Source organism: Mirounga leonina, unplaced genomic scaffold (genome assembly GCF_011800145.1).
Source record: "Mirounga leonina isolate KUSES-001 unplaced genomic scaffold, KU_Mleo_1.0 Mir_115, whole genome shotgun sequence".
In the NCBI taxonomy this organism is placed as follows: domain Eukaryota; kingdom Metazoa; phylum Chordata; class Mammalia; order Carnivora; family Phocidae; genus Mirounga; species Mirounga leonina.
In genome coordinates, this window is record NW_023270268.1 from 20,599,673 (window position 1) to 20,612,763 (window position 13,091).

Here is a 13,091-nt window from a genome sequence, read left to right on the forward strand (position 1 = left end):
AACCCATAGCTAGTTAGGTCTGTACACACTTTGAAATGCAGCAGTTAGCTAAATAGTTACTGAAAAGCAGTTTATACTTTTTTTTTCAGCCACCTTTAGTTGCCTGTTAATTGTCAAAGTCACACAAGCAATTTGTTATAAATTCTTATCCCATATAATAACAAAGACACGTTGTTCATAAAGATAGGGTTGCAATACTTTATAGTTTATAAGAGTTGTGTCATATATATTCCCACTTTTCTTTTGCATGGTATAGTCTCATTAGCAGTCCCATTTTTCATTCAAGAAAACTGAAACCCATTAAACATAAGTAAGTTTTGGAAAGCATTCTCAGAATTAGATGTCTGGAATTTGTCTTCCTACTCCATACCCAGTGTTCTTTCTCCCTAACCATACCTGTGCTATCCCTGCTGCGTTTTTCCATGAGAAATGGGATAATGAATTTGGAGTATTTCATTCAGAACTTTGAGCTGGAGATTCTAAGGATGAAATAGAATTTGTATGCCCATCTATTAACCTTCTCTCTTTCAAATTTGACTATGGAGCTCAATGTTTCCTATATTTAGAGATAAAATGATTGTTAAAAAGAGTTTGTTACCAATAATGATTCCCATCTGTACATAAGCCGAGAGGACAAGCTTTTGTAATGTTATTATCGGTAATGTTTGGTCCCTTTTCATTTCCACCTGACATAATGGAAAATGCAATGTCGCCAAATCCTCAGAATATCAGAGTTATTTCGTATTGTTAAACTGAATACATGCTGGGGCGCCTGGGTGGCTCACTTGGTTAAGCAACTGCCTTCGGCTCAGGTCATGATCCTGGAGTCCCGGGATCGAGTCCCACATCAGGCTCCCTGCTCAGCAGGGAGTCTGCTTCTCCCTCTGACCCTCTCCCCTCTCATGCTCTCTCTCTCTCATTCTCTCTCTCAAATAAATAAATAAAATCTTTTAAAAAATAAATAAATGAACTGAATACATGCTGCATAAATAAAAAAATGAGGGACGGTGGTTGTATTCTATGCAGTGACAGAGTTTTGTCAAGTGGTTCCAAAATAGAATGTGATTGCTTCCATATGCATTCCATATTATATTCTGATGAACTTAACATCTCACAGGACATGGCCATTCCATAGGAAGAGAAGTTATTTAAAGAAATGGAACATCCGTGTTTTCAACACTTGAGCTATCAATGAGCGATTAACTCTTTGTTTAGACACTGAGACCTTTAGAGAGAAAGCAATTTAAATATTGAAAACTGTATTCTGTTTTGTTTTCCCATATTTAAAAAAAATACTAACTTGAGGTTTCTGTAACCTTTTAATATAAGCTAAAAAAAAAAACTAGTGATTTTTTACTGTGCTAAATAGAGCTAGCCCATGGCTATAAATAACTCTCCATTCTGTAGTCACATAACCTTTTTTAACAGCTGCAGTTGTCATAACATTGACATGTGGGTGTGCATGCTCATAATCTGCATGTTTCTCAGGCAAAGGTGTTTTAAGTAGCTAAATCGATCCCTCATACTGTTAACAACCAGTATACTAAGGGTTATTGAGTCTAGATGAACATGGATTTGAGAACTTAGCCCATGCTCTTTCCTTTTCCTGGAATTCCTCCTGTCCCTCCATAGTCTGGCCAAATCTGCTAAATTCTGCAAACCCTGATTTACAGGTTATAGCCTGTTAGAAGACCTTCCTCACCCTATGGGTAGTTAATCCTTCCTTCATTCTGCTCCTGCAGCACTGAGTCCAGCCTCAGTTTGACAACTCAGCCTATACAATGTTTCCAATCGGTCTCCCCCTCTGCTGGTGAATTCTTTACAAACTGGGATCCTCAGCATGTATCCTCCAACCTTGCTACGAATGGTGGGTGCCCAGAATTGTTCCTTAGAATAAATCAATGATATATAGCATAACACCATCCTTAATAGAAAAAGTATCTGTTTCTCAGGTAGTATATCATTCGGGCTCTTTCTTATGTCAAATGCAGCTTTGCATCCTGCAATTACATTTTCTTTTCCTTACAATTTTTCTTAATTCACCCTTCTAATTTTTCAACTCATCTGCTCGCATCTTGGTTTCATCCTTCTTTTCCTGTGTCTGAGAGTCCTTGTTTTTATAAAATATATTAAGAAAGTAAACAAATAACTTTCTCCCTACTTTCTACTAGTGATGTTTTAAACATATTTTTTCCTCTTCATCTTGAGTATAATGGTCTCTGTTCTTTAAATGTTCACCCTTTCACAGACCCCTTGTGTTTTTTTTTTTTTTTTTTAAGATTTTATTTATTTATTTGAGAGAGAGAGAGTGAGCACGAGAGGGGGGAGCGGGAGAGGGAGAAGCAGACTCCCCGCTGAGCAAGGAGCCCGATGCGGGACTCGATCCCGGGACTCCAGGATCATAACCTGAGCTGAAGGCAGTCGCCCAACAAACTGAGCCACCCAGGCGCTCCCCCCTTGTGGTTTTTATTTCTGTGGTTTGCTTATCCTTCCATGAGTAAAGGTCTTTCTGGCCCTGTTGCTCCTGTCAGGCAGATTCATTGACCACACCCCCCCCACCCCCCCACCTCCATATATATGAGATATATATATTTAAATGCTACTAAAGTGAACTTTATTATATATCTAATGAAAAATAACCTAAGATTAAGAGGCCATTGGGTTGCCTAAAGAGGAGGTATGAGTTCTGATAAACATTCTTGATGAGCAAGTGGAAAATGTATTTTCAGATGGTCTCGTATAAGGGGCCACATTAGCAGCACTAGAGATTGATATCAACATGGATCCTGGGCAGTATGTGTGGTTGCACTCTAAAGAGAGTGACCACATTGTTAGCTCTCAAGCAGTGGGGAATGGGGCAGGGAAGAACGCTAGAATTAGTACAAAGCTCGAAGTAACCTGCTGATGGGCTTTGAAGGGCACAGAGGCTGAAGACTGAAGACTGGAAATGCAGGGACCTGGGGTGTGTCCTCTTTGATCACACACATTCTCTCAGCTGTTCATACCAGTGGCAGCTGGGAGACAAAGTAGTGTGGCAGACAGACAAGGACCCAGGATGTGAGAGCAATAATAGCATCCAGAAGCCAAATACCTGGGAATGACTTTTAAACAGCCTGAGTCCCTGACCAGACCTGTGGTTTGGAAGCCATGGCTAGGCATAAGAATAGAGTGGCACTGGTCCATGGGTGTGGGGCAGGAGCCCAGAGAAACCAAAGACAGCATATTGGGTGAAGACAAGGTCATAGAAAATCATATGTGAAGGAAGGAAGCAGAGGCAAGAACTTCTACAATCTGTGTTCTTCAGGTCACAGGTGGGTGGTGAAGCCCAGAGGGTCCCTGAGGTGATCATTTACTCAGGACGTGAAGTGGACATGAAGCTGAGAAGGAGTCTGTAATGACATTTAAACAAATCAATTATACTACAAGATAGTAGCTGCTTTAAAACAGGATGAATCAAATGATTTGAAGGAAATAACTGTTCTCGGAGAAATACTGACAACTTTGAAAAAGAAATAATTTGGCAGAATTGTAAGAGATGTGTAGGAGCTAAGCATGTGGTGATGAAGTTCTTTCCAAGTAGAAGGAACTGAGTGCAGATAGAGCACTGCATCCTTTGTGTAGGGCTTGTACCACTTTTAAGACATTGCTTTGTAGGTTTTTCTCGCAAGTATCGATGATTCATAAAACTTCCAGTTACATGGCTCAGCCCTTTTATTTTAACCTTTTCTTAAAAAAAAAAAAGAAGAAGAAAACAGCAATTAACACTTTTCATTTAACATCTTGATCTCTTGTTAAAATATAATTTTTAAAAAGCAAAATCATGATTGGCAGGCACATATAAAGTGAATATGTGGGATCTTTTATTCCATTTAACTTGCTAATCAGACAAAAAGAAAGTTATCACCAATTAGAGCATTTGACAAATTAAGTATCTATGAACCATTTAACAAATAAATTTGGGTAAGATGCCTGAGTTTTATTTGAAAAAAAAAAACCTGTCAAGTATTCAAAGGGCCGTAAATTTGGATTTATTTCAGAAAAAAATATTTACACCTCTATCAGACAAAAATCATTAAGAAGTAAACAAGTAACTTGACTAAGTTTGAAACTGGTATTCAACAGCTAATAATAGTTTGGCCTTACACTGAGTATATTCTTGTACATAATCCTTAAATGGCCATTGCTCCCGAATGGCACTGAAATGATGGGCCACCGCCTTTGTACATTATGTCCAAATTTTAGATAATTTCTCTTTTTTTAAAGGTTTTTATGTATTTATTTGAGAGAGAGATAGAGACAGTGAGAGAGAGAACACGAGCGGGGTGGAGAGGGAGAAGGAGGCTCCCCGCTGAGCAGGGAGCCCGATGTGGGACTCGATCCCAGGACCCTGGGATCATGACCTGAGCCGAAGGCAGACGCTTAACTGACTGAGCCGCCCAGGCACCCCTTAGATAATTTTTCTGATGCTCTAGACTTCTATCATTTGTTTTCTTTGGTTTATTTTTTTATTCTCCAAACTGAGGGGTTTAGATTGCCTTGGGCAAATCTGTTATACTATCAGCACTTCTTAGGTTGAAAAGTGTGCCCTGGTTTGAAATTGGGAAAGATTGCCTGGTGCTAACAAGTTAAAGTTTATGAATAAATGTAACCTTGGATTGAATTTAGCCTTTATGTGATGAGAGAAAATCCCTGCTGCTATTTCTGAATATTTATCTCTAAAATATTAATCACAGCTTGGCTTAAACATGCAAAGTGACAGGTGTGTGAAGTTGTTTTTATGCTTTTTCTGGTACAAAAGTAAAATAATCAAGACAGCTTTAGTTGTTTTTATATTTTATGTTAAAATACTGGCTACCGGGTGCCTGGGTGGCTCAGTTGGTTAAGCGACTGCCTTCAGCTCAGGTCATGGTCCTGGAGTCCCGGGATCGAGTCCCACATCGGGCTCCCTGCTCAGCAGGGAGTTTGCTTCTCCCTCTGACCCTCCTCCCTCTCATGCTCTCTGTCTCTCATTCTCTCTCTCTCAAATAAATAAATAAAATCTTTAATAAATAAATAAATAAATAAATAAATAAATAAATAAATAAATAAATAAATAAAATAAAATAAAATAAAATACTGGCTACCATTGGACTCCAAGTGGAGCAACTGGTATTGATGACCATTTTTGTTCCCTTATAAATCCAAGATTCTATAATGTCATAATTTCTAAAACATATGGTTATTTCCACAAAAGTCAAAGATGCAGTCAACTACTTCCAATGAAAAATATTTTAATCTCTTATAGATCTTTTGTTAAATATTAGTGAGATGAATCATAGCTTCATTTCTTATTTATTTTTTCCTTGCCAATAATATTCTTTTTCTTTCTAATATTTTCCTGACAACCTCAACTTCTAGAACATTCCTCATATCAAATCCAGTATGCTGAAATGAGATTAGTATATTTAGAGTATCTCAATGAGATAACTAAAAAAATTTCCTCATTCTCTCATCAGCACTGTCCTTTCTCTGAATCTAGTGTAACAAAAGAAAAGCATTAGGTGATAAAAAGAAAGAATTTCCAGTTAGTTAAAATAGAGCTTCTAATCCAAGAGCTAAGTGTGATTTATGCTATTCTATGTCATAGAGCTTTGTCTGGTCTATCCCATTCATTTTACAGTAGCAAAAATAGACATAGATCCAAAAAGATACGGTTTTGCCACGGTCACACAATTAAAAGTGGTTTCTAGAATATGTGTCATGTGTCATGCCTCTCAGTATGTACAATATTACATATTTAGGAAATTAGCCTTCATGATCATATTTCTCAGATATATTTTCAATAATCCCAGAGAAGGATGCTATATTTTATTTTCTTAAAACAAGAATAAGACGTGTTCTTCATAATTAATATGCATACTGAGCTTGAGCTTTACCAGTTTTAATGGTGAGTTATGTGCCTATATGTAAGGTACAAACCTTTAGAAATCCACTAGACATTCTGACACATTCTATGATTGGTTTGATAAAGGAAAAAGCATATTTGAGAGTCTCATAGTGAGTGACTAGTTTTGTCTTAGTAAGATAAAGTTCCCAATAGATCTTTAATTGTCATCTCCAGCCTTTCACAAGGAAATTCTTCTGCTCTTGACTGCACAGGCTTAAATGCTATATTTAATCTCTATTAGTGTGCACCCAGAACTGACTTCATGGTTTCTATTGCTTTTGCCAGAGGGGCATGTGTTCATGGTCAACATGGACAGCTGTCATTTTTTTAAATCAACTTTATTGAGGTATAATTTCCATACAATGAAATGCACCCATTTTAAATGTACGGGTCAATGGATTTTGACAAATGTTTACACCAATGTAACTACCATCACAATCAAAATGCAGAACCATTCCACCAACCTATAAAGTTCTGTGACAGCCATCAATTTTGATTTTCATAGAATGCTTGCTTCGACACTTGGCCTTTTGCCTGTCTCAGATGGTGCTGTTAATCCAGCTTGCAGACTCTGAGGATCTTTTTAAAATAGAGCACAGGTGTGAATGTGACACAATAGAGCTCGGGTCCTATTTTAAATGACTGAATCATTGCATCAAATATTGTGTTTTGCCCTTGGCAGTAGTTCTTATTTGAAGTGAGCCTCCGCACATACACATCTAATTCTGTGATACTGTGTTTGAAATAGGAGGAAATGCCTTCCCAAATCCTTCCAATGATCAGTTTCTGTCCTGAGGCTAAAAAGCTTATGCATATTACTAGTTATTAAAATGGGTCATCCCTTTTTAGAAAGATGACTCCGTGGTTTTGGTTTATCTTATGCTCTCAAGACTTCATGTTGTGGATGACAGGTGCAATCATTTCATAGGCGTGGGGTTGCAGAGCTAGCACTGCAAATGCTGTTTACTTAAAGTCACCATGACAGAAACTAAGTTATCCTTCCTTTGGGCCTGTGGTGAAGTTCTAGTGGTGATCTCCAAGACTGAAGAAACAGGCTTGTACTGATGGGGCTAAAGGACAAAGACCAGGGCGCCTGGGTGGCTCAGTCGGTTAAGCGTCTGCCTTCGGCTCAGGTCACGATCCCGGAGCCCCAGGATCGAGTCCCGCATCGGGCTCCCCGCTCAGCGGGGAGTCTGCTTCTCCCTCTGCCCCTCCCCCCTCTCATGCTCTCTCTCTCTCATTCTCTCTCTCAAATAAATAAAAAATCTTTAAAAAAAAATAAATAGAAAATAAAGGACAAAGACCATTATAATTATACAAAAAATAAAGCAGCTGGTTATTCCTATGAAATAACTGTGTCACAAATCTCTTAAAAATTCCATTTTCTTTCAGAAACCTTTGACTTGCTTCCTAGAAAATAAAATCAAAATATTAAATTAATAATAAATACTAAATATTAATATTAATTATATATATTAATTAATATATTATATTAATATTAAATACAAATAATATTAAATACAAATAATACATCAAGAAAAATAACTTTCACTGATGTCACTCCACTGGTTATTGGAAAGGCTTCATTAAGTGCTACTCCCAAATTCCATGGATTCCTGCTACCTTTCTTTATATTTTAAATTTTTTCATGAAGACAATCTTATTCCATAAAAAGAGAAAGGAAAAGAACATAAAGTCAGATAACTTGATCTATTCCCATCAAATATTAAGCTATTTCATGTTGACTGATCAATAGTTTGAGACCTCTATGAATCATTGAGTCCTCTACAAAAAATGTGTATCCATGAATGTTTTGCACTAATCTTAAAGCTAACTTGGAATAGATAAAGTTTTAAATGCAAACAGGTAAAATATCTTCTAAAAATATTTTGACATGGAGAAAAGCAACTTCTATCTGATTATGTAGGTCCAATTTGGATTTTACTTGGGCACTCTTCATTACTAAACTCAACTTGAAGTTGAGTGTTGTATTTCAGATGACACAAAGCAAAGAATAACAGCTTATCACCCAGTGGAGGGGAAAACTGAACATCCCTGACATTTTGGAAGCTGACTGGCAAGCAAACAAACTATACATGCATTTTTTTATAGACTCTTCTTTGCCTTCCTTTTTTTTTTTTTTTTTTCTTCTGAGATCCTTCACCCATTATCTAAATCTTCCTACTTTCCTTTTTACCCTTAAAATAGCCTGTCAATCTGGGTCTTCCTGTACAAACTTGTTTCCTGGTACTTCTCACTCTCACAGCTCTTTGTAAAGCTGCCTGTTTTGCTGTTTAGGCCCCTGGGTGAGCACACATGGTTTGGAGCTAGAAAGTTAGGGAATAAAAACCCATTTCTACCAGTCAATAGCTCACTTAACCATTCTAAGCTATCCTGTCACTTAACCATCATTTACCTTATCTGTGAACTGAAGAGAATGATGTACCTTAGAGGATTGTTGCAAGGCTTAACAATATTTTAAAGCATATATGCATATAATGCATGCCAGCCATTGGTATCTTCCCTGCACTGTTAATGTAACAGAATTTGTGTCCCCTTAGTGCCCGCGGTTCTTGGTCATGCTTCTTCAAAGAATGAAGAGGTAGACAAGATGAAGAATGGTGGGCAGCAAAGCAAAGTTTCTTGAGCAAGAGTACAAACCTTCCAGAAGAGGAGGGGGCCTGAGACGGTTGCCCTCAAAGTTTCTAAGTTGAGAGGTTCTTATGAGCTCTCTTGCGGAACTTTTTTAAGCAATCGGAGTGTGCTGAGTCATGCCAATCAGGGCTTTGGTCATATATCTGTCTACCTATTAGGTTGATGTCCACGTGCTGATGGTCTTTTTCTGCTGACACCTGAGGGCTTGGGTCTTAACTGCCCCTTGCCCATGATATTGACAAATGCTTTTGTGGTTAATTGTCTTATTTTAGGACGTTTTGCAGAAGTCATTTCTGCAAAGGCTACAAAGCAGAATGTCAGTGCTGTCCTGTCTAAGCTGCAAAACAGGATGTCAGTGCTCTTTTATTTTAGCTGGCCTGACTCCACTTTTTCTTGTTCGGGACCCTGGCCCTGACTACCTAACTGTCCAACTAACATTAGTACAAAATTACCTAACGCATATGTTGCTAACTGTTTAGTGTACTTTTGGAGAGAAACAGGCAGCTTCTAAATCCGTTTTAATTCCCACTTTCCACATTCCTCCAAACTTTGGGGACTAAAACCAATAGTAAATTTGACGATGAAAATTCTATTTTAAACCAGAAGTTAGGGCTGGGAGGTGAGGGTAGAAATTAAGAGCTAAATCAAGACAGGTAGGGCCTTCTCATCTTTCTTAATCCCTAATAAAACAACGAATGCCTCTTTTCAAACTGGTTAGGTGACCATTAGTGGAAAATTTGTGTCTCCTTTTGGACTCCCCCCCCATTTCTTTCCTCTTATTATTATTATTATTTTTTTAAAGATTTTATTTATTTATTTGACAGAGAGAGACACAGCGACAGAGGGAACACAAGCAGGGGGAGTGGGGGAGGGAGAAGCAGACTTCCTGCAGAGCAGGGAGCCTGATGCGGGGCTTGATCCCAGGACCCTGGGATCATGACCTGAGCCGAAGGCAGATGCTTAACGACTGAGCCATCCAGGCACCCTTCTTTCCTCTTATTAAAAAAGAAAAAAGGTTACCTTAAAGAAGAAAATACAAGAAAGATGTTTATGTGTAGGCTTTGGAATCATGCACACCTGGCTTTAAGAACTGTATGACCTTGAACATATCCTCTTAATTTTATCATCTACAAATGGAAATAGATAACAGGATAATATTGAGAATTAAATGGGATAACACAGGCAATTTGCTTAGCACAGCACTTGCTACTCAATAAATGTTACTCATTAATGCTACGATGTTTATCATCACCATCCAAGGGCAACACCAGAATTACAGTAGAAAGAGCACAGACTTTGATGCCAGGCAGGACTAGTGTGGTCCCTTCATCTCCCTCAACTTCAGTGTCTTCATCTGTGAAATGGAGATAATACTGGTTTCCTGAAAGGGCTATTATGTGCACTAAATTCGACAATGTCCATAAAAAACGCCAGGAATGGAGAGTTTAGTAATCACCAGCCTTTATCCTAGTCCAAGGGCAAGGTCAGTCAGACCTTTTACCAGGCCTACCTCGTGAGCAAATAATTCATGAATTATTTTTTCTTTATGTGTGTATATGTGTACATAAATATGTCAGCTACAGTGATGCCACCCTAATACCACTATTTTTATTTTTTCAATTTACCTTATTGGCTTAATTCCATATTATGGTTCATCTTGTTTGACTTGTCAGTTCTTACTCTTTTCCCATCAGTTGTCTTGTTATCTTTCCTTCATACTATGTAAGCACTTATAAAGTATAAATGTTGCCCACTTCCCTGATATACTTAAATGAATATTTTTCTAAAATCTCTTCCTTTTTCTAGTATGTTAATAAGTAAAGGTATAGTGTCCTTCTTATCATCAACATCATCATGATGAAGTAGTCATAATATTGTTCTCTTATTTCAGAGCTGGTTATTATTCTTGCACAGATGTAGTAAAATTCCACTTTATTACCTCTTTGATTTTTCCATAATTTGATATCTCTTTCTTATTTGATTCTGTCATCCTTCTAGAGCAAAATCTGCTAAATAGTGTCCACTGTGGCTCTGGTTGTTTTCTCCTGATCACCCTCATGCAATGTTTTCCCTTTTTTCTTTTATCTTTGTCAAAGCATAGGAAAGCATGTCCTGGTTATTTTAATTGGCATGTCTTTGTTGGTTAAGTTAAACATTTTATCATTTTCCCATTAATAATTTGTATTTCTTGTTTTGTAAATAGCCTCTTCAGGATCTTACTGCAGTTTTTCAAATGCTGCTTCTCACAAAAATGTTGAGATTACTATGTGCCTTACTGGCTGTCCAACCATTTACCTTAAACTGCATCACCTAACATAGAGGCTAGCTGTTTTTGGTCTTCTACTTAGAAGAAATTCAACTGATCTGTTTGGTTTTTCACATGGTTCAAATTTTACTGCATCTTAAACAACTTTTCTGATTTTCTGTTATGTGATATGAATGCCATGAGGGGCAGGGAGTATAATTTCAGTGGGACATTTGGTCACAGAGGAGTCAAACCTCACCAAATATAAAGCCATGTGCCTTTCGTATATTGCTGATTTTGCCAGTGAGAAAGTAGAAGCCCACAGAGGTTACCTTAATTGTCTAAGGTCACAATCTGATCAATGCTTATTCATAATCTCCTGGGGTATGGTTGACTACACTGGTTCTCAAACATGTGGTGTTTGCATGAGCATCTCCTGAAAACTTGTTAGAAATGCACATTTTTGAGCCTTCATCCCAGAAGCACTGAATCACAACATCTGGGAATGGGGTCCAGCAATCTTTGTTTAATTAGCCCTCCAGGTATGTCTCTGATGTTTTCTTTTTTTTTCCTTTATATTTCCCCTCTGATATTTTCTAAAGTTTGAGAACCATTGATCTTATAGTCTTTTCCCCTTCGGGTTCTTGCTAAGAGAAACTTAATTTTGTTCACTTATCAAAAGGCATTCTAACCACAGAAGGTGAGCGAAATCCTAGGACAGGCTTTCTCAACCTTGGCACTGTTGATATTTTGGGCCAGATAATGTTTTGTTGAGGCACTATTGATATTTTGGGCCAAATAATGTTTTGTTGAGGGGGCGGGGTTCCATTCCTTTTTTCTGTCCTTTATTTTAGGATGCATAACAGCAGTGTTGCCCTCTACTTATTAGATTCTAGTAACACCCCCCCCCCCCCCCCCCCCCCCCCCCCCCCCCAAAAAACTCCCCCCAGCGCCCCACATCCCCCCCGGAGCAAAAGCCCCCTTCTCCTAATGGGAATGACTGCCCTGGGGGATGACTCATATTTGCTCTAATCTGAGCATCATCACCCCATTCCCGATTGTCTGTGATGGAATTCAAGGCATATGACCTAGTTCTGGACAATGAGACCTGAGAGGAAGTCTTTTGAGAGGTCCTCAGAAACATTTTTCTACTCAGTAAAATTGGAGAAGACCAGGAGGAAACCTTCTTCTTTCTTCCTTCTCTTTGAACCTTATCTTTTGTGTATGCAATGCTTGGAGCTGTGGCAACACTTGCACTATTAGGGGAATACCTATAAGATCAGAGAAAACTTGTCATAATTGACCTACTATATCAATTGGTTCAGGAAACAAGCACCATCAGACCTCCTGTTATTTGAGAAAATAGTCTATTGTTTTTGTAATCTTTAGTTGGTTTGTGCTACTTGAAGTTAAAACATCCTACCTGATACATGCACTATGACTGGAGATATTGCATTTATAAATTCTGGTAAATGGGGAGTTAATATATATCGTAGTCCTTTTCAAATAACTAAACTGCAGCAAATTACAAATACAAATAATATGAAACAATACTGAAGTATACAGAAAAGATAAACTGAAAGTAGTTTATGCATGAACAACATTTTCTTATGTGTTTATGTATGAAGTTTGTCTTCCAATAACAATGAAAATGAAACTCTCCAGAAATCACATTCAGATGTCTATATTAGGAAAATTCCATTACAATGAGCTGTTTTAGTGTAGAGTACTGCCATTATGCTAGATCTCAGGGGGGGTTTTGTTAGTGAATATATGCCCAGGTGTCTTTGCTGTTCAGTGATAATGAAAGTTTTTTGTGATATTGAACATCACTGAAATGTAATTTTATCTCTTTAGTGTGCATTGTTCCTTTTTTTGTTTTAAAATAATTGGCCTCAAAAGTAGTACTTAAATGCTAAAAGAATGGAAAGTTGTACATTTTGATTTATATACTTCATAGTCTAACATTTGAATGAACAAAAACACAGCCTCAGAGCTTATGACTTATTTAGTCATCTCTGTTTATAAAAAGAATCTTTTGGAGGGTAAAAAATGAGGAATAAATTTTGGTTGCTATAAAGATAGAAGATAGATATTATAGCTTATTTAAAACCAACAGTAACAACAAAACCAACAGATAAATCAATATTGGGCATGGATTAGGATGTAGATTGCTCCTTTCCTGCATATCAGTGATAAGATTGGACTCTCAGACCTAGTTAAATTGACATGATGGTCACATGAATGCATCTCAGTGAAGTTGTG

At 37.7% G+C, this 13,091-nt stretch overlaps 1 protein-coding gene and 1 pseudogene across 1 annotated transcript in view; one reads left to right on the top strand and one right to left on the bottom strand.

Moving 5' to 3' along the window:
• Nucleotides 1-13,091, top strand: part of ZNF385D (zinc finger protein 385D) — a 932,012-nt gene that overhangs the window by 451,088 nt on the left and 467,833 nt on the right. The window lies entirely within an intron of this gene.
• LOC117999024 overlaps nt 9,802-13,091 on the bottom strand; it is a 34,640-nt pseudogene continuing 31,350 nt past the window's right edge.